The following is a 27,554-nucleotide window of genomic DNA, read 5'->3' as shown; positions in this document are numbered from 1 at the left end:
TAGCGTAGGCTAAGCAGTCTTTGAGGCTAAACTCGTGAAACGTGTTAAGCAGGCTGTTTTACCAAATGTAACCCCCTTTTATACAAATGAAAGGACACCACACAGATATATATTGAAAATATATATGTATTTATTTCTCAAAGTAACCCCTAGACTCTTTATGAGCACAGGGGCACAAATCGTTAAACAAGAATACGTTAGAATACACAGAAGTTGCACTTTATATGGATAGGCCCTGGTGGCCGCTCAAACCATATACTAAAATAGTGGTATAAGTATTACGAACAGAAAAGGAAAAAAGGCCTAGGGCCTCTAGAATCGCTGGGCCTACAAGGAGCTAACTTTAGTTAGTGACCAGGAGGTCCACGGGTTGCGTGTGCAGAGCAAATAGTCACACGCGAGCTCCCATAGTTTCAATGGGTGCGTAAAAGTTACAAAGTTACTGCAAAAAGGATCTTCCGGATGGACCATGAACTCAAGATTGGAAACACAGACACTAGAGATAATACTCTACACTTGGGCACCGGAGTGCCAGCTTTACCTCACCCACAGGAAGCGGGTGCATAGGTCTCGAAGTGTGTCGGGTTTCTTCTATCTGTTCAATTGAGCCTAAAGACAAAGATGCTGCAGGCGGTCGGTCTGGAAGAGATGCGGTGGATCCAAGAGTGGATCGGAGTTGTAAAAGACCTGTAAGCAGAGGGGACAGTGTTCACAGTCACTAGCCAGTGACCAGCGTGGCACCAGGTGGGTACCAGGCGATGTCGGGTGCAAACAGGAAGAAAGGTGTAGCTTGTCTCTGCAGTCACGTGGTCCCTGAAGGTCGACGACGTCCAGGAGTTGGTTCACGAGCTGTACCACGCAGGCTCTAGCTGTCGGCGGTGTCGGCAACTTGATCGAAGCAAACAAGCCTTGGCAAAAGCAATTGTTGTAGAAAACGAAATAAGCTGATGGTTCTGACCAGCAAGGTCAGAGGGATTGCTCCTTTGGAGGGGAGCAAGGGCCAGTCTGGAGCAACCAGACCAGCGGTGTTGTTCTTGAAGTTCGTCGCCAAGATGGCCACTAGCCAGCGGGCCAGCAACCGGTTAGGCGCGTCGAGTGGCAAAATGCAGAAGGGCCCCACGCAGATCGTGGAGATGCTGGAGGGCTCACCTTTGGTGCAGATGCTGCTCGGGTGTTGGGCTTCTCAGATCCCAAAGCACAACTTGGAGGGAGCCTCGGTTGTTGCGCTTGCAGCTTGTCATGGTCTTTTCAAGATGGCTGGCTCCACGTGTCTCGGTGCCTCCACGGGTTCCTGCTTTTCAGGGACTGTGGATCGGGCGGTGAGAGGTCTGGAGGTCCAGGTCTTGTCAGTCTCTGGGCTCGGGCTCCGGCGGGAGGCGGCGGCAAAGCAGACGTTGATTCGCTGGATGGTGCTTGCGTTAGCAAGGTGGTCACTCCCTGACCACAGGGGAGATTGGCTTCAGTCCTCTGTGTGGCAGAGCGTCGAAGTTCCCGTCTTCTTCTTGTAGTTAAGTTGATTCCAGGATGTCTGAAGTCTTAGGACACAGCTCCTACCTTTAAGCGGATTCTAGGGGCCGGACTACCTGCTAGGTCCCTCCCTAAGGGTGGGACCAGGAAGGGGGGTGGTTACACCCCCAATCCTTTGTCCAGCTCGCCCCAGGCCCGGGACTGGTGTGCCCCAGGACCGGATTGAACTGGCATATGCACCGAGGCTCCTTGTGAGCCTCAGGCATGTCTGGTTTCTTTCAAGCCCTACCTGACCAATACAAAAAATCCTGTCTGGGGTGGTGCACGCACCTCCCCTGGCAGGAAACCCTTTGTCCACACCTCCCAAGCTGGAAGGACTCCCAGCAGCAGGAGGGCAGACTTGTGTCTGTGGTGGCAGCATCCATTTTGTGGAGCTGAGGCTATGTCTGATTTTACCCGGGTTTCAGGTACTGTACATGTCGTGTCCCTCTGGAAGGGTGGAATGCTAACCCCGTCGCCAGAATTGGCGAGGGGTTAGTATTCCAATTCATATGACACCTTACTCGACATGTTTTGATAAAGCCAAACCAAAGATAGCATTTAACCGCGAGGTTCATAATGCACTTAAGAGTATATGGTATGACGATATCTGGAAACAGTAGAAGGAAGTTGTTCCGACCACTGCAGACAGGCTCAGCTCATGCCAGAGCACCATCTCACATGGAACCAAGCACTCTGCCTTCAGGATTGTTAAGGCCTGCCATAGGAGTGACTTATAGGTTACCAGGTGTCCCATTTAAGGTTAGGTATAGGTATACTACACCTAAGTAAGAGGTGGTTACACCAACTTACCGCAGCTGAGTGATCAGCCAGTTGTGTCAAATTTGTTAGGCCAAGCCTGGGGTGGCATAATACATGCTTCAGCCCTTGGTAGGCCTTAGATACACCAATGCCCTGGGTACCTAGTGTACACTGGTACAGGGGCTCACAGGGTGATCCAACCAATTGGGTATGTACCTAGGGTACATGGAGTCCATTTTAAAGAGAGAACAGCCAGGCTGAGATCCTGAATGGCAGGATCTCAGGCCAACTAAGTCGAAAAACCAGCTAGACACTAGGCAAAAATTTTGGGGTAACCATAGTCAGATATCCACCTTCCTACATGCAGTATACGTCTTGGAATGCACCTGCAAAATGAAATATGTGGGAAGTACCAAATTGCAGGTATTCAATCGTATCTTACAACACTTAAGGGCAATAGTCAATTCAGACGATAGTTATCCGGTAGCACGTCATTTTAAATTGGTACATAATAAAAATTTGAATGACTTGAGCTACTTCGTCATTGACTCTGTGCAAAAGAATTTGAGAGGCGGAAACAGAGAAAAACAGCTAAGACAATTGGAATCTAAATATATCCTTTTGTTGGAACTAGAATTCGGAAAGGGCTTAATACAGGAGAGGATCTCCATAATTTTCTGTAATTTAAAATTTTACATCCAAATTCTGCTCTCTGAATCTTAACGTATGATAAGTGTAACTTCACCTGGTTAGTGAAGTTAGCTTCATTTGAGGATGTTTTAATCTGGTTCTGGGCATTCTTCAAGACTATTAATAAAGAATAAAAGAATTTTAGAGAATAAAAGAATTTTACATCAATAGTTTTCTTAGCGTGAGTGCATTATTGTACTAGAATATCAGTTTATAATGAAATGGTCACTGTGGGCTTAGTTCTGTATATCTCGATGAATTAATATTGAATTATGAAATTTTGAAGTGGCTATTGATTTACAATAATTTTCTAGCTTAAATATTATAACAAATTTTGATTTATACATAATTTGGAGCAAAAAGATTTAAGCATTGACGAGTGTATTGCTCACACACATTAAGGGGCCGATTCCGATCCTGTATTTTTTTTCCCCGTACGACTCGTATCCGTATTTTTTTACGTACGAATCGTACAAGTACCGTACAAACAGTGAAGTACGATTCGTACGGGAAAAATACATACGAATCGCCTCAGGAAAAGTCTACGAGACGTCCCCGGACAGTTTTACGTACGAGTCGTAAAACTGAAGTCCGAGCGCACAAGTCCGATCCGTACCGGCGTTCCGAATGCACAAGCGTATGGAAAACGTCCCGTACGGACCGAACTGTGTATGACCCCTACCCCGAGTACACTTGTGCCCGGGGTACGAGTCGTACGGCCCCCCCACCCCACCCCGTATGTACGCGCCGTACCCCCAGTCCCCCCGTATGTATGTGCCATACCCCCAGCCCCCGTATGTACGTGCCGTACCCCCAGCCCCGTATGTACGCGCCACACCCCCAGCCTCCCCGTATGTACGCGCCGTACCCCCAGCCCCCCGTATGTACGCGCCATACCCCCAGCCCCGTATGTACACGCCATACCCCCAGGCCCCCCGTATGTACGCGCCGTACCCCCAGGGGCTGGGCGGTATGGCGCGTACATACAGGGGGGGCTGGGGGTACGGTGCATACATACGGGGGGGCTGGGGGTACGGCACATACATACTGGGCTGGGGGTACGGCGCATACATACAGGGGGGCTGGGGGTACGGCCCGTACATACGGGGGGGCTGGGGGTACAGCACGCACATACGGGGGGGCTGGGGGTACGGCGCATACATACGGGGGGATGGGGGTACGTTACGCTACGTAACCAGAACATCCAATCTACTACTATAAATTAGTCATGTGTTTCACTGGAGGGTCATGTGATCAAGGCTGTGTGTGTACAGCCGAAACGCGTCATGCTGACTTTGGAGAAATAAAGCATGAAGAAATTTAACTGCACATCTTGTGGTTTGTACCTGATGGTGTTGTGGAAATCGGCACAGGACTATTGGAAATATATATATATATATGCAAACACAGATTTCCACAGATTCTTGCAGAAAAGACGAGCCACTCCAGTTCAAAGTTTGTCAATGTTGCGGGTTTATTTGGCAAACAAATGACGCGTTTCGATCTCAGCCGAGATATATATATACATATATATATATATATATATATTATCTACTGGCGGTCGCCAGTAGATAGTTATAGTTAGGACCGTGTTTCCATAGGAAATCCGCAACATTCTATTTGGAATAACTTTGGCGCCGGTTGACGAATCCTCGCGAATTTTTCAAAACTAATGAGGCGCTACGCTCCGCTCCTACCCTGAAAGTCTCGGGGGGATTCGTCAAGCGGGGGCTGAGAAAAAAGGGGGGTCCCAAAACGCGTTTTCCCCATGCATTTTCCCATAGGACCTTTAGTCCGAGCTACAGCCGGAACGGCTGAACAGAATTACTTGAAATTGGGCAGAGAGGTAGTCCTCAGGTCAGGGATGTGCCTTTTGCAGGTCTGGTGTAAATCTGTTCAGTAGGTCCTGAGAAAATAGCATTTAAATCAATATATATATCTGTAAGCGCGCTCCGTGCGCTTACGGTAAGCTTACCGTACGCGTACGGTGCCGTGCGCGAGCTCAATTCTGATTGGTGGTTACATGACTTTAAACATTCGAATCGGTCGAAATCAGAAAGTATCGGCCGCCATTTTCTGTCTCTCACACTGAAAAACAAAGGTTGATAACATGAAAAGGGGGTAATGAAGAGAGTTGCAGACCCCCTAGCGTTCGTCAGGGGGTTCATGAAGGACCAAAAAGTATGAAAAATAAATTTAATAATTTTTTTTAAAAATCGCGGAGTGCGCGTACGGTAAGCTTACCGTACGCGTACGGTAAAAAAAAATAAAAAAGAATTAACAATCACATTTAATATATAAATCTAAGGACCCCCAAGGGAGAAAAAAAACAATTGATATTTTGTAAAAAATGGCGAGGCGTGCACGGTACGAAATGCGCAACGTGGGCACTCGGTGCGCTCACAGCGCGCGCACGGTGCGCGAAGCGCACCCTGCGCGCAAAAATTAAAAATAAATACATAACTTAGCATTTAAAAAAACGTACAAATTCACTGAAAAAACCATAGGTTTCACACACGTTATAGTTAGGAATTAGCATTTAAAAAACCTTGCAAATTCACTTAAAAAACCATAGGTTTCACACAAGTTATAGTTAGCTGTACATTTCACTCGTAAAAAACCAATGAAATTCCACGTTATAGTTAGATCAGGTAACTATAACTTGCACGACCGCAATGCACAATGTGTCATTTCAGATGTCATCATTGATGTCATGAGTGATGTCACTGACCATGTCAGAAGTGATGTAATATGTGACGTCATCAGCAGTTTATTGTGGGCGCGCAAGTTATAGTTAACTGATCTAACTATAACGTGGAATTTCATTGGTTTTTTACGAGTGAAATGTACAGCTAACTATAACTTGTGTGAAACCTATGGTTTTTTAAGTGAATATATATATATATATATATATATATATATATATATATATATATATATATATGACAAAATACTCCGCTTTAGCACTTCGCTGCTGAAAGTACCGCGAACGGGCGGGAAAAAAACTTCCGCATCTTCGCGATATTTCCGCGTGTTTGCGGAGATATTTAACATTTTCGCGATAATTTGCGAAAGTGAATTTCGCAAATTCCACCCACCTCTAATGTGCACGAATACTGCGTAGGGGAACAATGAAAATAGAAAACACACTATCTATTTACACATTCAAGGTTCTGTTTCGAGTAAAAATTCCTTAAAATTCCATTTATGAATTAAAAAAAAATAATAATATCCTAGAACCATAAAATTCCCATAAACTGTGTAACACATGATGTTAAAAAATGCATAGCGTTGCCAGTCAATCATTATTTTACCTCAGTGGTTCATATACAATAACAATACCCATACCAATGATAAAATATCTTGTACCAGTGGGTTAATTGTTCAAATGTGCCGTTTTTGTATTGATTAAAAGATATAAAATCTACTGGTGTTATTGTCCCGGTATAAATACCAAAAAGTCTAATTTCGACTCCCACAGTACAGTTAAACTTTGTGCTGGAACCAAACAGAGGTTAATAATTAAAACACAGAAACTGGCCAAAAGGTGCTAGTGCATGTACAGTCAATCATTATGTAAACATCAAACATTGTAAACCTTACGACTTTAAAAAAACCACAAGTGCAAGTGCATATAAAGTTTTCCAAGACAATAGTGCTGTGTGCAATTGTAACCTTTGTGTAAAAAGTTTAAATGATTTAAAAAATACTGTTTTGGTGATAAAAGGGGGCATATTGGCAGTTTCAGTTTGCCCTAATAGTCTGATGATGTGGGGCTATAGTTGTTGCTAGTGCCAGTGAGTGTAAAGTTGTTCTTACTGTGTCTAAATTATATCTAGAGACAGGTATACAAATCCTCAGTGGCATTCAAGCCCCCTGGTTGCTTAGAATCCAGATCATGGGATGTAATGGTGTCTAGTGTGTGATCAAGGCAGTAGTCACTGATGAAACGCGTTACAGCCAGAAATAAAATCGTGCAAAGAGATACAGCCTAGCCTGCTGTGTCGGTGTCCAGTTACTGATCAGGAACAGGAATTGATGCGTATATATATATATATATATATATATATATATATATATATATATATATATATATATATATATATATATATATATATATATTCACTGAAAAAACCATAGGTTTCACACATGTTATAGTTAGCGGAAATTTTACTGATAAAAAACCAGTGAAATTCCCCCGTTATAGTTAGCGCAGGCAACTATAACTCACGCGACCGCAATCCTCTGCTGATGCTAATACTGTATTTAGACACTTATTTGCCCATGTCTTCTTCCATACATTTTTAGCTATACATATATTACAAATATTTTTTTTTCATAAAGACACATATGTCATCAGCAGAAGATTGCAGTCGCGTGAGTTATAGTTGCCTGCGCTAACTATAACGGGGGAATTTCACTGGTTTTTTATCAGTAAAATTTCCGCTAACTATAACATGTGTGAAACCTATGGTTTTTTCAGTGAATTTGCAAGGTTTTTTAAATGCTAATTCCTAACTATAACGTGTGTGAAACCTATGGTTTTTTCAGTGAATTAGTACGGTTTTTTAAATGCTAAGTTTTTTTCCCTTATAATAAGCCCTGTACATTTGGTGGCCTTCGGCCACCAAAAGCACAGGGGGTGGGGTAAGTGTGGATAGTGTTTTTTGCCCTTAACATAAGCCCTGTGCTTTTGGTGGCCTTCGGCCACCAAAAGCACAGGGGGTGGGGTAAGTGTGGATAGTGTTTTTTTTATTTTTATTTTTTTACCGTACGCTTACGGTAAGCGTACGGTAAGCGTACCCCGCGAAATTGCCGAAAAAAAAATAAAACCGTTTTTGCACTTGGGGGATGTTTGGGGACTCCCTCAACATGACTATGTGGGAGGGAGTTGTCAAAACAGCCCCTTTACATGTTTTTGGGCTTGATATTTTAAAAATCACTCTCAGTGCGAGAGACAAAATGGCGGCCGCCGCTTCCTGGTTTCGGCCGATTCGAATGTTTACTAAGATCTAAGAGCCAATCAGAATCGCGCTCGCGCACGCCACCGTACGCTTACCGTAAGCGTACGGTAAGCGTACCGTAAGCTGGCTCAGATATATATATTGATTTAAAGGCTATTTTCTCAGAATCTACTGAACAGATTTACACCAAACCTACAAAAGGCACTTCCTTGACCTAGGGACTACCTCTCTGCCAAATTTTGAGTAATTCTGTTCAGCCGTTCGGGCTGTAGCTCGTTCTAAAGGTCCTATGGAAAAATGCATGGGAAAAACGCGTTTTGGGACCCCCCTTTTATCTCAGCCCCCGCTTGACGGATCCCCCCGAGACTTTCAGGGTAGGAGCGGAGCGTAGCGCCCCACCTATTTTGAAAAATTTGCGAGGATTCGTCGACCGGCGCCAAAGTTATTCAAAATAGAATGTTGAGGTTTTCCTATGGAAACGTGGTCCTAACTATAACTACCTACTGGCTATCGCCAGTAGGTAATATATATATATATATATACACTGCACTTCACTGATAATATTGATGCTACATTTTCCAATTTTCTTGACATCTGTGTAGAAGCAATAGAAGGCCAGCTAGTGACATGCCTTTACAGGAAACCTACATCAGGCTATACTGTGCTACACGCAGGGAGTTTTCACCCCCAGCATACAATATCAAGCATTCCGTATGGAAAATGTCTTCGCATACATAGGACATGTAGCACAATGGAGGCCTGTGAGCATCATCAAATGGAGGCCAAAAAGAGATTGCTAGCTAGGGGATATCAATCTAACAAATTTGACATAGCCATGAGAAAGGCGAATTCCATTGATCGGGCTTCCTTACTTGACCCCAATAGGCACACAGTAACAGCGAAAATTGGGTTAAGCAAAAACGAGGGCAAGGAAAATGTTGGTTTGAGGCTTATCACAGGGTATAGCAGACAGGCCAATAAGATTAAGACCATTATCAAGAAGGAATGGCCGATCAATTTGACTGATCACACCTTAAAAGGTTTCCTTCCGGCTTCCCTACCGTCACGTTCAGAAGAGCATACTCTATATGCAATGAATTAGTGAGGAACAGGCCTGAAACCAACAAAATAGAAAACTGGCTGTCTCCCAAAAAAGGCTTTTTCAGGTGCAGCTCTTGTAGGGCTTGTACGTTTGGCATTATTACTGCCACTTACATGACACCTTTCTCTGATATACCCATTGCACTGAAACCACACTATGCTTGCAGAACTGATCATGCTGTCTACGTTTTGAAATGTAGCTGCAATTTGCGTTGCGTGGGCAGCACGAAGTTGCAAGTATATGTTCGGATATTTCAACATCTGTGTGCAATAGTCAACTCAGATTTAGCTACCCAGTGGCCAGGCATTTTAAGGCTATTCATAACAACAACTTGAATTGTCTACAATACTATGTAATTGATGCGGTGGCACAGAACAAACGGGGAGGCAACAGGGAGAGGTGTTTATGCCAGCTAGAATCCCGGTACATTGTCGAGCTTGACACCAAGACCCCTATGGGGCTAAATATTGGGGAGGACTTATACAATTTTTTATAAACAAAGGTTTTTTAACTAGGGCCTTTTATAAATTGTTTCAATACAGATTTTTTACAACAATATGTGAGATAGATATTCCCGATATTTAACCCCGTCATAACAAGTCACCTGAGCCAGAGGGTTTTTATGATCATTCCCACACTAATGTAAATATGATTTGCAATATATACTATTCATGAGCGTAAGAATATATTTTTGCTGCTATTTAGAGTCCAGTAGTGGCAGGGAGCTCCCTGTACACTTACTCCCCCAGTTCGGCCGATGTGAATACAAAAGAGGTATGCAAACCGTTATTTTCGGTATCTCCCACAGCCTACTCAGGATGATAACAGGGATATAAATTAGTTCTGATAAATACGATAGTTTGAATTACTGCCACACAATCGGGATGTTTTATCGATTTTAATACAATTTTTGCACTAGTATTGCACATTTAAGCACTTTTTTCGCGCTTCTTGCACTATGATAGGCACTGGCACTTTACTCTCAGAACAGTTATGGTATTTGTACTATGAAAGAACTGTGTGGAATTGACTTGCGTATTTGTACATGAACATAGCTGTTTGTACACAGTTGAATAGCAGAATTTCGATTACAATTTGCCTGTTTTTGCACTAATTACGCCCCTTGCACACATTTAATGGTTTTTAACATATGTATTTGTTTTATCTAATATGACTATCAAGTTGTAGTACCGACTTTTTACACTCTGCACCTGCATCTGTGTAGTCATTGACCTTTATGGCACTTAGATGAAACTGTCAAATATGGTAGAGAACACATATTGATATGTGTGAACAAGGGAGAACCTCGAACAGGGTTGATGATATAAGAAGTTTTTAATTTGTGAAATACAGAGCATAATATAAGTTTTACAATGTGTATTTGCACGCTAATATTTAAAATTGTGGAACTGAGATCAACAGATAATTTTGTTCTGTTATATATCAACAATGAGGAGCCACACAGTATTTCTTCTATGTTTACCAGTGCCTGTACACGTCATTGTAAGCGCCGTTGTCCCTTTAAAACCTCGTTTCTGATACCTGTACATCATGTGATCAAGGACACCGTCTTGTGTCCGAAACGCGGCAGAGACAGCACCGTTGAAATGCACACAAAATAAAAAATCTGGCACCAGCTATATAGTGTGTCCGTGATGCTGTGTGTGCAGACTGCACTTGGGAGTTACGCTGTGGATATATATATATATATATTCACTGAAAAAACCATAGGTTTCAGGGGTGTTATAGTTAGCTGGACTTTTCACTTGTACAAAACCATTGAAATTCCCCCGTTATAGTTAGTTCAGCTAACTATAACTCGAGCGCCCGCAATGCACTGCTGATGACGTCACATATTACATCACGCATGACATGGTCAGTGACATCACTCATGACATCACTGATGACATCTCAAATGACATCACTGATGACATCATCCAGTGAATGTGTGTTTTTCTGAAAATTAAATATGTTTTATATATGTATATCTCAAGGTCGATGGAAGAATAAACGGGTATATAAGTGTCTAAATGGATGATTTGTTTTTGAAAAATTGATTGTGTAACTGACTGATTAAGTGTATCATAGTGAATACATGGCTTAGTGAGTAATGTTTAAATATGTAAATATCTGTATCAGTCTCTCACTTTGTGTATAAGTGGCTGCATGGGTTGGTGAGTAGCTACATGGGTGTCTATATAGGTTATTAGTTGTTTTTTTGAGTATCAGTCTGAGTGTCTGCATGGTTCGGTGGGGGGTATTACGTAGTGCATAGGTGCATGAATGAGTGACTCACTCTTTGTATGTGTTGAAGACAGCATGTGTGCAGGACTGTATGGGTGGATGAGTGTGTGTATGGGTGTGTTAGTGAGTGAATGACTGTCTCAATAGTGTCTTTATGAGTAACTACATATGTTTTAAACTAGTATATGTGACTATTGGTGTATATAAGTGAGTATATGTGAGAGTGAGAGATTGAAAGAGTTCCTGTATGAATAAGTATGTGTTTCTATAAGTGATTGTTTTAAAGACTAAGTATGTGTAAGTTTCCGTAGAAGTAAGTGTGGTGGTGTGTGTATAACTGTATATGCAAATAAATGTATGTTTGATTCTTTATTAGCATGAGTGACTGTGTGTGAGTAACTCTATGGATGAGTGGCATTGTGTAACAGGATGTATAGGTGTATGAGTACATATGATGAGTGAATACATGTATGAGTGGCTGTATAGGACTGTTGGTGAATGAGTGGATGTGTATGTGGATCTTAGAATTACTGAAGAGGTTGTTGTAACTGGTATTGGTATGTCCATTGTTTTGAAAAGTTTAGTCTCTATTTTTGAATGTGTGTATCAAAGGTTATATTAGGGTGAGAGGAGGTCTGCCACTCTATCACAAGGATGATGTCATCAGTGATGTCATTTGAGATGTCATCAGTGATGTCATGAGTGATGTCACTGACCATGTCATGAGTGATGTAATATGTGACGTCATCAGCAGTGCATTGCGGGCGCGCGAGTTATAGTTAGCTGAACTAACTATAACGGGGGAATTTCAATGGTTTTGTACAAGTGAAAAGTCCAGCTAACTATAACACCCCTGAAACCTATGGTTTTTTCGGTGAATTTCTGAGGTTTTTGAAATGCTAATTCCTAACTATAACGTGCCTGAAACCTATGGTTTTTTCTGTGAATTTCAAAGGTTTTTTAAATGCTAATTTCTAACTATGCCTACAGAGATAGGACATGTGAAGAAAGAAGAAAAAATGCACAGAAAGAAAAAAAAGAAGTGCAGAAAGAAGCAACAGAAGTCCTCAAAGACGAAGAAAAGTGCAGGAAGAAGGATAACGTGCAGAAAGAACAAAAAGAAGAGCAGAAAGAAGCCTTGTTGCAAAATCATCCTGTACCCTCAACTTTTTCAGACGGATATTGGTGGTAACTGAGTCTGACTAACCAGTCCTAGAGCCAGTGCTATGTTAAAAGACACTTAGAATACAGTGAAAACACCTACATACACTAGGGAACATTATGCGTTGGGGTCCCCCTGTGATTAGCATGACCTCCTCTGTAAGCCCCTAGTATATAATGGGGCAGGGGGATTAAAACTACCTCTTAAAACAGGCCACAGGGCGTTTTTTGCACACGTTAACTCAGGCCCCGTCCCCTTCCTTCACCACTGTGTAAACACGCCCTGTGTCCGTTTTTAGTTGGGAGATTAAGTTCATTTGAATCCTGAGGGTCCCTAGGGTCCAACTAGCCCACTAGGTAGCTCCAGTAAGTGCCACAGAGCTGCGTTGCAGAGAGGTGTAAAAAGTGGCAAGGCCTGGACCACCTCTCTGCAATGCAGCTCAGTGGCGCTTACTGGAAGCACTTGGTGGGCTAGTTAGCCCCCAGGGGCCCTCAGTATTGAAGGAAAATGATATCCCCAATTTAAAACGTGCCATAGTGCGTGTTTGCACACGTCACCTCAGGCCCCATCCCCTCCCGTCACCACTGTGTAAACGCGCCCTGTGGCTGTTCTAAGTTGAGAGATTAAGTCCCCTTGAATCCTAATGGTCCCTAGGGTCAAACTAGACCACTAGGTACCTCCAGTAAGCACCACAGAGCTGCGATGCAGAGAGGTGTAAAAAGGGGCTTGGCCTCAGAACACCTGTCTGCAGCGCAGCTCCCTGGTGCATACTGGAGATGCCTGTTGGGCTAGTTGGCCCTCAGGGACCCTCAGTATTGAAGAGGAATTAATTCCCCAACTTACAATGGAACAAGCTCCCCTTAGCCCTACGCAGCTGCCAAGCAGAACCTGCTTTTCGCAAATCTCTGAAAACCCACCTCTTTTCTTCCTAAGACTGCTTTCCCGACCCTGTTCAGCCGGCTGTCAGAGTCTTCAGCGCCGGGATGCCCCGTTGGGGCCACTGCGCGCTTTATAAAACACACTAAAAAACCCCCCAAAAAAACTTACAACTCGCCAGGGGGCGCGTTTGCAGAGTGCTGCAAGGAGGGGGCGTGGCCTCCGGCACGATGCCAGTTTTTTATTTATTTTAATTTTTTAAGAAGGGGGGCTGTGTGGTTCCCCTTCTTATTCTAATTTATTGGCCCTGATGACCCCATTCCCCAGGGCCTGTCTCCTAATTATATTTTTTTGACCCCAATCCCCAGGGCCGGCCACTGTTTTTTATTATTTTTAAAAAATATATATTTATAGACACACCTAGGACATGCTGGACAAACCGTACGTACCTATCACCATGACGATTTGCGTGATATTCATTAAAAGGCGACTATGCATACAATGAATCCACGTGGAATGTATTTACACCACTAGTGAAGCTCTGACATGTCTGATGCCCTACCGTGCCTAATCCCGGTAGACACCCTTGTCGTTTATTTATACAAACATGGGTAGCTATTGACGGGCACATTTAATACACATGCACACCAAGCCATTCAAAGGGGATTCGACAAAAATTCGACCAAAACTATGAAAGAAACCCCCCTCACGGTTAATAAAACACACATCCACTGCCGGATGTGTAATACTTTTTATTTTATAACACTGTGTTCACCTACCCTTTTCACGGGCATTACATTTTGCGATAGGGGGTGGAGGGTCAGGGGGTGTTTCTGCCAAGTGAGCCCGGAGTCACAGTCACAAACGTCCTCTTCTTCCTGAATAAAAGTGAGATTATGCTGCATACTTGTTCATATTTTAAGTAGTTCGCACAGACACACGTTTTAAAAACAATAAAGTTCCTAATACCCGCCTTCTCTGAACAGTTAGCTTGCTGCCCCATCCCCCTCCTCCCTATCCTCTGTTGTGTGAATCCATGGACAAGCCTCCTCCCTCCTGCCATGCATGGTCTGATGTGCTGCCACTGCCCTCAATTTATTATGATGTACCAGTCCACTCCTCTTGCCCTCCATTGCCCAATTCTATGCCCCATCATTGACCTCCTGCTTAAACTCTGTGCTTAGCTTGCTGCCCCTATTCTCCTTCCCCCTGCCCTCCGATGTCTTTGTGTATGCCCCTGCTCCATCCTTTTTGCCCACCATGTTCCATGAACCTGCCACTCCTATCTACTCTGAGTGTTCTGTTGAGCTGCCACTCCCCTCCCACCTGCCTAGCATTGTCAGATGACTGTAACCTGTCCCTGCCACCTCCACCCTGCCTGTCCACATGCCATGCCCCTATCCTCTTCCTCCTGTCCTACATGGTCCATTGTACTGCCACACCCTTCTGCCCTCCCTGGACTGTTGTGCTGCAACTGCTCCTCCTGCCTGCCCGTGCGGTCTGTTGTGAGGCCCCTTCCCCTGAACGTTCTTGTCTGTGCACAGGTCCTGACCCACCCATCTATCCTCCAGCGTCCTTTGTGCATGCCCCTGCACCCTCCTTCTTGCCCATCATAGCCATTGTGCTGCCACTAACCCTCTCACTTGCCATGCATGGTCTTCTGTGCTCACATGGCCCCTCCCACCTTCCCTGTGTGGTCAGTTAGCTGCCCCTGACCCCCTCCCACCTTCCCTCCATGGTCTGTGTGTATGCCATCACAGTCTCACTGTTGCACTTCATGGTGTGTCTTGCTTCTAGTGCCCATCCTGCCTGACCTCCATGGCTATCTTGCTGCTCCTGCCCTGCCCCCTTGCCCCCAGCCCTCTGTTTACATGTGCAGACCCCTACTCCCTCCCTCCTGGCTTGTCTGTTCCATTGTAATGCCCCTGATCCATCCCTCCTGCCCTTTATGGTCTGTTATGCTGCAGCTTTCTCTCCTGTCTGTCCATTATGGTCCTGCCTCTTGCCCCTCTGTTCTCTGTTGTCCATGTGCATGGTCCTGTCCCCTCCCTCTTGCTTTCTATGGATTGTTGTGCTGCACTCCCGTCCCGCATGCCCTGTGTGGTGTATTGTGCTGCTGCAAACCCTGATGCCTGCCCTGCAGGGTCAGTTTGGTGCACCTCTCCATGTCCCTCCTGTCCTCTGTTATCCAAGTCCATGTCCCTACCCCATTTCCTTCCATGATCCAATGTACCATACTTGCGAACATTTTGAACTTGGTAAGAGGGAGATTTTGAAAAAAAACTGGGGTATTGATTTTCCCCTTTGAGTTACATTGAAAAAGAGGAGATTGTAGACAGGAGACAGATAAAATAAAGCCCATTTGAGCTTAAAAACATTGGACGTTTCCTGGCTGAATCGGGTCTGATGGCATGTATGGTTGTACTACCATTGCCTCTTCCTTCTGCCCACAATGGTCTATTACATGGCCACAGCCTCTCTTGAAAGTCCTGTATTGTTGGTTTGTTGCCCCTGCCCCCCTTTCCACTGCCCTCCATAGTCTGTTGTGCTGCCACAGCCCTTCCTGCCTGATCAGTGTGGTTAAATTGTTGCCTTTGCACCCTCCTACCTGCCTTCAATTTTCAGAGTCCGTGCCCCTGGCCTCTGCCTCTCAACAGTATCCTAATGAACAACTAGATTGCTAACATTCTATATTTATTACAAAAGTGTGGAACGCCTGACGTCATCTTGATGTAATCAAAACTGTAATACCCAGAGCATTTCCTTTATAAATTACATATATAAGAGGGTCTTATTGGCATCAAAATTATGGTTAGTGCTCTAAAAGACTAAAATAAGGACATATTTTCAGAGTTTTCAAATAGCGAGAAAGCACTTTTAAATTATTTGTTACCTTTATGTTTTTTATCCAGTTGACCACTTGATTAAATGTTGCACTTAGGGGAGAGGATGTGGTGTTACTTCCAGAACTGCAGACTTTGCAACTGGGGAACCAGGTTGGAGTTTCTGCTTCAGCTCGACATTCTGTGATTCTGGTCAAATCACGTAGTCTCCCCATGTCTACAACCAAAATGAATTTGTTCTTGTGTGATGTAACCAATGCTCATGTAAAGCACTCCAATACCTGACAAGTCTGCACTATATAACACTGCAAAAACACAAAATAATAAGTGTTTTGCACACTTCTGTCATTGGGCTATATTTGGGCTACATCTGGGTGATTTTGGGCTACATTTGGGCTCTTTTGTCTCCGGTGGCCATCTTGGGAGATTTATTTGTTATGAAGTTTCCTAATTTCCTCATGTACTGCAGTCTCCTCAGTAGGAAATGCTTTCAGTTTTTTACTTTGATTCCATCATGAAGGTATTCAGATATGTCACACATTTGCCATAAATTCTGAATGTTAGCACTCTAGTTGCTCATTAGATCACTGTAGTAAAACTACTGTTCACCATGGAAGTCTGCTCCTGGTATTAAAAGTGCATGTTTCAGTCTGCATGTCAGAATTTTTTAATGAAATAGAAGAGGATTTGAGAAGTCACTCAAAATGTGCCCTCATTTTCTTTCTTCAGCATTAATCATATTTTCTATGGCAAAATGAACCCCCTCATTGTGTTCCTTTTTAAATTAAATGTTTTAAGTGTTATCAGTTTATTCCAATCAAGATGGCTTCAGGTGTGCTATACTTTTGTCATAATGAAGACAGTAAGCGCTCTAGTTGTTTTTAAGAACACTCTGGGACATTCTGTCATTGGGCTACATCTGGGTGATATTTGGGCTACATTTGGGCTCTTTTGTCTCTGGTGGCCATCTTGGCAGACTTATTTGTTATGAAGTTTACTAATTTCCTCATTTACTGCAGTCTCCTCAGTAGGAAATACTTTCAGTTTTTTACTTTGATTCCAAAGGCATTCAGATGTGTCACACATTTGCCATAAATTCAGAATGTTAGCACTCTGTTTGCTCATTAGATCACTGTAGTAAAGCTACTGCTCACCAGGGAAAACTGCTGATGGTATTGAAAGTGCATGTTTCAGTCTGCATGTCAGAATTTTTTAATGAAATAGAAGAGGATTTGAGAAGTCACTCAAAATGTGCCCTAATTTTTCTTTCTGCAGCACTAATCATACTTTTTATGGAAAAATGAACCCCCTCATTTTGTTCCTTTTTACATTAAATGTTTTAAGAGTTACCACTTTAATCCAAGCAAGATGGCTTCAGGTGTCCCATACGTTTATCATAAGTAGGACTGTTAGCGCTCTAGTTGTTCTTTGGAACACTCTGGGAAGCTGCAGTAGAACACAAAGGAATCAACTGACAGTCTCTGCCCTTGATGGATGTACATGTTTTACTGAGAATGTCAGACTTCATTCTCACATGACTGAGAAAGATAATGTGAATTTACAGAAAATAAGCTCTCAGTTTAGCTTATAGATCACCTTCCAAACCTCTGTGGGAAAAGCATGAGAAAATATTTTTCTCTCAATCCTGATATCCCAGCAGAAGGCTTTTTCACATGGTGAAATCCCAGCAGAAGGCTTTTTCACATGGTGAAATCACCTTAGAACATACCACAATTCCTAAAATTAGTATGGTACCATCAACAAATGATTTATAATGTAACTAAAGTCTTAAAACCTTCTATTAACTGCAATGCTTTTTAATGAGGTGCTATCATGTATATTGGTCCCAAGATGGCTGCCAACACTTCTTGGATGAAGTGCTGACAGCCAATCAGATCTCAGGATGAGATGTGTGGTTAGGCTCCGCCCACATATATATATGATTTTACTTTTGATTTTCTCAGGAACTACTGAACAGATTGACACCAGACCTGCAAAAGGCACATCCCTGACCTGAGGACTACCTCTCTGCCAAATTTCAAGTAATTCTGTTCAGCCGTTCGGGCTGTACCTTGGACTAAAGGTCCCTATGGAAAATTGCATGGGGAAAATGTGTTTTGGGACCCCCATTTTTTCTTAGCCCCCGCTTGACGAATCCCCCCGAGACTTTCAGGGTAGGAGCGGAGCGGAGCGCCCCACCTATTTTGAAAATTTTGCGAGGATTCGTCAACCGGCGCAAAAGTTATTCCAAATAGAATGTTGCGGATTTCCTATGGAAACACGGTGCTAACTATAACTATCTACTGGCGACCGCCAGTAGATAATATATACCATGAGTACTATGTACATTTGTTAAGCAGACCTAAAGAATGCATATTTTAAACCATAATTATGTTACATATCTATACAAAGAAATACACATATATAGATATATACATACAATCAAATGAAATGCTTCTATACACAGGGATATGCTGTACATTTATGTTTGCATATGGTGGTTATGTAGAGAAGAGTCAACTCCTGAGTAGTCTTCTAAAGATAAGATAGTTATCTGTGGATCTTATGTTTTGGGTAATGAATTCCATAGTTTGGCTGCTTGAACAGAGAAGCATGTGCCACCTATGTTTTTTTTTGTATGGTGGGATTTTGAGGCGCGGTGCCAATCTAGAGCTGAGGTTCCTTTGTTGAATGTGTTTGGTGATTTTATTTCTGATGACGAGTGGTCCTGTTCCATGTATCGCTTTGTGGGTGATACAAAGCAGCTTGAATGAGGATCTTCTGGTAACCGGTAACCAATGTAGGGCCCTCAAGGCAGGGCAGATGTGGGCTTGTGGCTTTATATGTAAGAGTCGTCTGGCAGCCAAGTTCTGAATCCGTTTTAGTCTTTTCATAGCTGTTAAAGGTGATCCGTGGTAGAGGCTATTGGCGTAATCGAGTTTAGACAGGACAAGAGAGATAGTAGCCTGGACCTTGTGTGGAAATCCCAACAGGGGGAAGATTTGTTGCAGAGTTTTCATAGCAATGAAGTTTGATCTTGCCAATTTGTCCACTTGGGCATTCATTGATAGCTTGGAATCCATGGTAATTCCGAGGTTTCTTACTTCCTTTCATACTTTTGTCGTTGTTCCCAGATCATCAGGCAAGGAGCCGAGTGGGTCAAAATGTTTCCATTCGCTACATGTGAGTATTTCCGTTTTGGAAGCATTCAATTTGAGATGGCTCCAAGTCATCCACTGACCAACAGCTCTGAGCTACTGAAGATTTATGAGTTTTCACTGTCTTTGGGGTTTTCCAGTTTAAGAAGTATTTGTGTGTCATCTGCATAGTTATAGCATGTGAGCTGATATTCTTCGTTTGATTTTCTCCCATTTCAAAGTGTCACATTTACAAGCAGCAGGCCTCTTGCTGCTTATAGCCAGTAGACACTGAGCCATATGTAGAACTGAAAAATAGCGGCACGTTTTAAATGAGAGAAATCTAAAACGCAGAAAAATGTTCCATATTTCAAACATTTTTGCAGAACATATTTCTGCACTTCAAATTTCAAACATTTTTTTAAAAAAAGTTCCATGATTGTGTTATACATGTAACTGTGCCACATATGGTGAAAGGTATGTCCTATGCCACAAGTACATACAACACAGGCTCTCAGTCTCACATACACATATATCTCATTCATACGCACACATGTTCATACATCTCCGAAGACCACACTCTCAATGACGCACATGGAAGCGCTGTCATAGTGCCCCTAGTCAAAGTATTTTTAAAAAAAATCTAACTATATTATCTGGCTTTAGGGACACTAGCCTTATAGTCAATGGAGCTGGGCATGGGGGCGTCCGGTAACAATGTGCGGGTTCTTTGGCCTTCAGTAGCTCAGGATGATTTTCATGGATTAGAAGTAGCTGTCGCTACAGGAAAGGTTGAGACTCCTGCCCTAGATGTTCAAATCAATCTTATTCCAGGTGCAAAGTGTAAATTATTTATCTACAATTATCTTCAGAACAAAAGGCAAAGAGCACTGACAAAGCACTTGGGCTTGAAGAATGGTTCACAGAGCTATGGTCTCTCAACAACATTGGCGACCAAGCCTCACAGAGTGCAAGAGCAACTGGAAACATGGGTTCATCATTCTATATTGGGATAGTCCCATTCCTCTAACTTCTAACCCCCCCCCCCCCCCACTCCCCACAAATGCACTGCCAGCTTGCCATGAATGAGGTGAGTGGCTCGGCCAACTGACTATACACACTGATTGGTGGTGTTCTTGCAGAGAGGATGTGATTTAAAGTGAGCCCCTCAGAACTGCGACAATCTCTGCAAGCTGGGGCAGCAGGTTCGTGTCTGGCGGGAGGCTCAAACATCCTGTGATCCTGGGCAAATCACTTCATCTCCCCGTGGCTAAAAATAAACGTGTCGGTCTGTAATGCAACTGGTGCTCATGTAAAGCGCTCTGATACCTTCGGGTCGAGTTTGCGCTATATGGGGCTGAAAAACATAAATGGGTATGCAGTCTTCAAGTTAAAAAGCTTGCTAAACAAATGTTTGTTTCAGTAACTTTACATCACCAGAAAAAAAGGACTCTAAGCAACACATGAGGGTTAACTGAATTTTTACAAGTGTGTAAAACAGATTTAGCAGCAGTCAGAGAGACACTGCATGTTTGGATCTAAATGTTTCTGCAGGGGTAAACAGAACTGTGATGAGCCCTCTCCCTCCGTGGGAACCTGACCCCTGTTTAAAAGGGCCCCTTAGCGCGGCCCGCAGTAGGAGGCGTGACCACGAGTTAGTGGCTTCCTCCTGCGTTCCAGGGGCCTTGATAAGCTGGAATCTGAAGCGATGCTCGTCAGAGGGCAGCACATGTCATCCGACAATCACCAGTTGGTCCTCTGTTAAAATGTAAATTTACAAAACCCAAATCACAGTTCCTCCTACTGAGGAGAAATCATATGAAGGTACCACTCCTGCGAGGCATTGGAGTAAAAAAACATATATCAACATCTGCCTGCTGAAATTACCAGGAAAATAATTATTTCACAGATTTCTGCTACGTGGAGGATTACTTCACGCTTTTTTTCGGTCAAGGGCTGGAAAAACAAGCATTTACAATGCAACGGTCTCGGCATTGTTAAAGTTAGAGCTATTGGCATTGCTCATGACATTATTTTTGTTTTTAAAACATTTAACCCCTTCCCCGCTCATGACGGAACCACTCCGTCATGAGCCACGGTTGCGCTGTGCTCATGACGGAGTGGTTCCGTCATGCTACGGCCGTTGGCGGCCGCTCCGCCCACGCGGCGCTGATTCCCCGCCGGTGCGGGCGATTAGCGCCGTGGGTGGAGACGTGACGGAACCACTCCGTCATGAGCACAGCTCAACCGTGACTCGTGACGGAGCGGTTCCGTCACGAGCACCGTGCCACCGCGCTGCCCCCAAACCCGCCCCCAGCGCCGCGGCGGAATTCCTGCCGCGGCGAAGGGGTTAAAAAAACGGCATTGTTATTTACAATGTCAATAGCTTAATCACTCTGAAAAATCAAGGAAAGATGCCACATGAGGCAGCGCTTGAGAACATCAACAGCTTCCATTGAAGAAACTAAGACTAAACCCTCAACAGAAACTGTCTCAAGAAGGTCCGATCTCACTGCCTTCAATTCCTGCCTCACAACAACAGAAGATCGGCTGACAAGCGATGAGAAAAAAATAGTAAATGCAATAGACTAAGAGAAGATCATTGGTAAGTGCGATTGAAGATAACTGACCTAGAAGATTGGGGCATGAGAGACAATCTGTGATTTTCTTGTAGATCTGAGAAAATGGAAGGAGGCAGTATCATGGCCTTTAAGTTGAACGTTGTACTGAAAATTGCTACAATATACTCTCAGCCACCTTTAGAATTATGAAGGGTGTACACGGTCACGTGGGGAAGGAAGATGGCGGCTTGATGCCACCGCTGTGAACTTGCAAACCCCGGCTGCTCCCGCTCTGCTATCGCTGACTCCAACTTCTCCACTACCAGCGACTTAGAAGACTTCAAGACTTCAGGGCAGAAAGCATAAAAGCACAGATGACCAGTATCTCTACTTGCCGACCGCTACGACTGTGCCGTGCAATCATTTCACCACAACTTCTACGCCTAGTTTACCCCCATCTAGCACTGCTCCTTTTAATAATACAATATCAGAAAACAGGAGTTCTTATTAAAATTGTAAGTGGATATTTGATGGAAGGAGAAGCCCAATCACACATTAAGATGTTCAAGTATGTAGATAGGAAAACGAAACAAAGTAGTCATACATTGGTTGTGTCAAAAATTAAACTGTATTTCACAAATGCAAACGTGTGACGTGGTGCATAGTGTCCCATGTGGAAGAGAACCGAAAAACAAACCATAAAAGATAGTGCAATTATACAAACAATACGAAATAGAAAGTACAAGTTACAAAATTGTAGCAAACGATCAAATGAATAAATTATCAATTGCAAGAGAGCCCTGTCGACAATCAAAGGGGTCGGATAAGTGGTTTGTTTGAGTAGGGCGATGACGTTTCGACCCCCTTTGTAATATGGGGTCTTATAAGGGCCAAAGGATTTTGGGGAGAGCTGAACAAATCATAAAATAAACACAAAGAACACAGAGTGCACACCACCAAAGCGAATAGTAAAGGGGAAGGAGACTTGGGTGAGATATTTCAGATAGTTGGAGCCGTGCACCATGAAAGGTGTTCATGGTCTGGCACCAATGTACTGCCCAGGGCCCGCGCTGCAGAAATAAAATCCGGCTAGATAAATCAAAGCGCGCTGCAGGGATCCAGTCTCGCCACTGCCGTCCATTTACAATTCTAATAAGAACCGATGTTGTTCTCATATTGCTTAAATGACCTGGTTCTTATTGACTAGGGTTGCCTTTGTGTTTGGTTAGAATCCTTTTCATGATACTGAATCTCACATCACAACAACCACCCCAAGACTTTTTGCACTTTTACACACTTCAATCCGCTAATATCCAGGAAATGGTATTACTGGTATGATGTTGCAGGAATGGCTACACACCTCAACATAAGATACCAGCTTTCATCTCATCCCCCACACTCCACTCCCTCTTCACTTCTCCATTACCTCACTCTTCACTACCTCCCCTCTCACCGGCCACCCCCAGCCAGGCCTCTCCACCGCTCATTACATGAGGACAAGACACTATTTCAACTAGTAATATTAGCTACGAATGCACACAGGTTAACTCTGTACACCCCATATCACAAACCCAGTTCTGCATCATGCCATGACTCTATGCTACAAACCAGACTGCTGTTGATCGTACTTAAATACCACTTGACAAAACAGTCTATAAGATGCAATATGTTAAAAATGTACTCAGATTCACCAATATCCCAACCCATAATTCCACAGCTAGGCTCTAAACACTACACTGCAGTTGTTACCTGGACACCGAACCACCACTAAAACACAATATAATATCCTACACCCACTCGCCAGATATACCCGCGCTACAACATCCACTCAACTTTAACAAACAAGCCCAAAAACCTGGACAGGACTTAGTACAGTTGCATACGTTTCTGTACGTCTAGTTAGTAAATATACAGTTATATGAGAGTCACAGCACCAGGATACCCTCAGGGGTGATCGTGCTTTTTACAAATACACATAACATAAACGGAGATATACATTTGACAGAGAAAATAGAGGTTCTCAATGCTCACCAGGCGCATAATTATTACAAAGTTTATAAGTACTGAGTAGAGATAAGCAACAGGAGGTAGAAGCAACCACAAAGTGTTTTTTTTTTTACATGATCCACATACAGAGGTAATGTTATTGGCTAGGGTGGGCTTGAAGGTACATCAAGCTGAACGCCTCATTGTTCTCAATGAAACTGACTCCATGTTAAGTGCACCGAGTTTGAGACTTCAATAGTATGACCCAATATCGCAGCCTAAAATATTGTACAGCTATGGTAGCGGCTGACACCTCTGTGCCATTCAGAACCCCAGCAGAACTGGCACATTATAAAACCAGAAGTCTCTCAGCTGGCACATTGTGGAATGGGGGTGGGGGGGGTGAATCTCACAAACTGGAAGAGATCACAGGGACTGAAGTTAGATGCACCCTAGAACCTGTGTTCAGCAGAGACGGGTTGAAACCAGAGGCCTCCTTAAACCTGTGCAGCGGATGCCAGGACAGATAGCTCATGGCCTGTTACAACCTGTACAGTGCAGAGGGAGGCTGGCACCACAAACTAAGAATCTGCACGGAGCAGACAGGAAATGAAAAGAAATGCTTTTAAATCGTAAGGGTAGTCAGACTTGACCCGACACAAACCTGTAAATGCTTAAACAGCAGAGGCTATAGTAGTGATTGGGTTGGGTGAGGAGTGCCGGGGTTGTGGGAGGGTTGGATCGGGCTGTCGAAGGGACAAATGGGAATGGCCAGATAAGGGGAGTAAGGGGGTAGCTAAAGGGGCACCGTTGGCATAAATAAGCATGTATAATATGACTGTGAAAAGCAAATGCATTTGGGAAAAGGAAAAGCAAAGCTGTATACGAGTCATGGATCAGTAGGAGGGAAAGGGATGTATTAGGGGATGCTAGGCTGTGTATAGAAGTACCGGTGCCTGAACCAGGAACATTATGATTTTGCCTGACAGCCCCTTATCGTACCCACGGTTTGATTTCCCCCATCCTCCATTCACGTCTTGTACAAACGGCGGCCTTCCTCCACCTCCACTCTCTCTGCCCCCTGCCTGCTGCACCCCGTCCCCAACTGAGGCCCCGACGAGAGGGGCACAAAGGCCGGAACAGGCCGCAGCCGGGGCCTGGAGTAGGCCACTCTGCCGCTTCCCTCCTTCTTTCCCGGGGTGCCTTTCTTACCTGCTGGACGGGGGGGTTGGGCCCCGGAAACCTGCTGGAGCCGTTGCGATAGGGTAAGGGGGGCCAGGAGCCAGGTCCGGTTGGAGTGCGGTCGCCGCGGTGTGTCTGTGTCCGGGCTCCGGGGGCGGGGAAGGAGTTTGGAGGAGCCGTAGGAGGAGTAGAAGGCGGGCACCCCCGACAGAGCCACCCCCAGCCGCGCCACCCACCAGGGGCAGCATTTTGGCAGACATTGTCTTTAAAAAAATCATTACAGTGCAAACCGGAAGGGGTGGAGGTCTGCGCAGACTTCTGCCCTTGGCGACATTCAGGCTGAAAGATTATGGGAGCAAAACCATCACTAAATAACTAAGGGAAATGGCTCTTTCCTATGAGACAAAGGGAAACAAAGAATCAGAGGAAAAGAAGGCAGAGCGGGACCCCTAAAGCAGCCGCAGCACCAAAGCTTCAGTTGAAAGTAGTTTAGACCGAGGAGCGCCGATAGCAGGGGGAGTGGATGACGCCATGAACACCGCCGCCTTTCTCCGAGGCGAAGCAGAAATGCCTCGGAGAAAGACAGCGGCGTTTCCGGATTCGGGGGCGTGTTTTGCTTTTCTCTCCTCTTGCCATTGGCTGGAGGAGATAATTAGAAAAGTTGAAAAAAACACGCCCCGAATCCGAAAAGGACGGGGCCTGTTCGGAGTGACGGACCTCTTCTCCAATGGCTGGCCAGCATTCAAGAGGCCAGCCAATGGAGAAGAGGGGAGAAGAGGGGCGGGTTCAAGCCCCTCTTCTCCAAGTCATTATGTTTTGCAAGCGAGACTGCGCAAGCGCAGCCTTCGCTAGCCGAGACCTAAAAACTGGAAACCAAAGCCTCCACTTTATGCTGGGTATAAGGGGGCCACTTTTAAAAAGGCCTCTTCAGAGACCTGCAGGGATTCCAAATGGGTGTCACTGCCTCAAATACAACAATTCATCACCAAGGATTTGGCTCAGAATGATGATCCATTAATACAAATGAGTTATGAACTCCGCCTCAATCTGGTGGCGGCAGCTACCGGACCCGGGTGGTGAGCTGGAGGAAAGGAGGAGGTGAGGGGGGGGGGGGGGCGAAAGACGGAATGAAAAAAAAAATGCTTTAAAAAAAGTTATCTGAAACGGCTGCCGCCTCCCCTGCACCCTCTGTCATCTTTCTGCAGACTCACAGCAGAAAGCACCCGGCAGAGAGGCTCCCCTGAGCCAATCACGACTCTGCAATGCAGCGTTGTGATTGGTGTGAGCTCCGTGGATAGGCGCTCAGACTGGAACAGGGAGTTGTGCATGTTCCTACCAGGCTTGTAATGCAGCCTGGTAGGAACATGAAAGGGGCTGGCCAAACAGTTCATGCGCACCTTCCTGCTCTGGCCAGCCCCGGTCTGGCCCGCCCAAGAGCCACTAACAACTATAGGAAAAATTAACATGATAATAACGATAGTTATTATCATGTTATTTTTAATTTTGTTCAGTGGGGCAAAGCTCGTCCGCCTAAGTGGAGGCGCCGCCACGGCATCAATCATAGACAGTCCTTCCACAGCGATAATGACAATTCTCTCACTGAGTTCTACCAAGGGTCTCGCTCAATCAATCAATCAGGGAATTGTAAGTGCGCTACTCACCTGTGAAGGTCTCAAGACGCTGAGGGGGGGAGGGGGTCTGCAGATCTGTTTAGCCGAAGAGCCAGGTCTTGAGGGTCTTCCTGCAGGTGTTCAGGGAGGGGGCGCGTCTGATGTCTGCCAGTAGCTCATTCCAGGTCTTGGCTGCAATGTGAGAGAAGGATCTTCCGCCTGCTCTGGCTCTGTGGATGCGCGGGGTTTCAGCCAGTGCGAGGTTGGAAGATCCGAGGTTTCTTCTGGGTATGTGGAAGTTGATTCTGTCGTTGAGGTATTTGGGTCCGTTGTTGTGTAGGCATTTGTAGGTGTGAGTGAGGATTTTGAAAGTGACTCTTTTCTCCACGGGGAGTCAGTGGAGACTTCATAGGTGTTGGTTGATGTGTTCGTGTCGGGGGATGCCGAGGACGAGTCTGGCGGCGGTGTTCTGTACTGTCTGGAGTTTGCGGAGTAGGGACTTGTTGATGCCGGTGTAGTATGCGTTTCATTAGTCCAGTCTGTTGGTGATGAGTGCATGGGTGACTGTCTTCCTTGACTCAGGGGAAGACACTTGAAGGTCTTGCGGAGGATGCGGAGGGTGTTGAAGCAGCTGGAGGTGACGGCGTTGACCTGTCGGTTCATGGTGATTGATGAGTCGAGTACGATGTCGAGGTTCTTGGCGTGGTCTGAGGGGGTAGGTGGGCTTACGAGGGCGGTTGGCCACCAGGTGCTGTCCCATGCAGATGGGGTGGTACCAAGGACGGGGACTTCTGTCTTCTGAGCGTTGAGCTTCAGGCAGCTGGTGGTCATCCAGACTGCGATGTCTTGCATTCCTTTTTGGAAGTTGAGTTTGGCAGTGGTGGGGTCTTTGGTGAGGGAGAAAATGAGCTGGGTGTCATCGGCGTAGG

The 27,554-nt window shown here is 44.7% G+C and overlaps 1 long non-coding RNA gene across 1 annotated transcript in view; it reads left to right on the top strand.

Annotated features, from left to right (window-relative positions):
* LOC146782934 (uncharacterized) overlaps window positions 1-27,554 on the top strand; it is a 204,852-nt gene that overhangs the window by 162,991 nt on the left and 14,307 nt on the right. Inside the window, exon 2 of the long non-coding RNA XR_014972084.1 lies at window positions 19,284-19,332. This is a non-coding gene — a long non-coding RNA (uncharacterized LOC146782934). The remainder of the gene's footprint in view (window positions 1-19,283; window positions 19,333-27,554) is intronic.

Source organism: Triturus cristatus, chromosome 12 (assembly GCF_964204655.1).
Source record: "Triturus cristatus chromosome 12, aTriCri1.1, whole genome shotgun sequence".
NCBI classification, from domain to species: Eukaryota; Metazoa; Chordata; class Amphibia; order Caudata; family Salamandridae; genus Triturus; species Triturus cristatus.
This window is presented reverse-complemented; position numbering and strand designations above follow the sequence as displayed.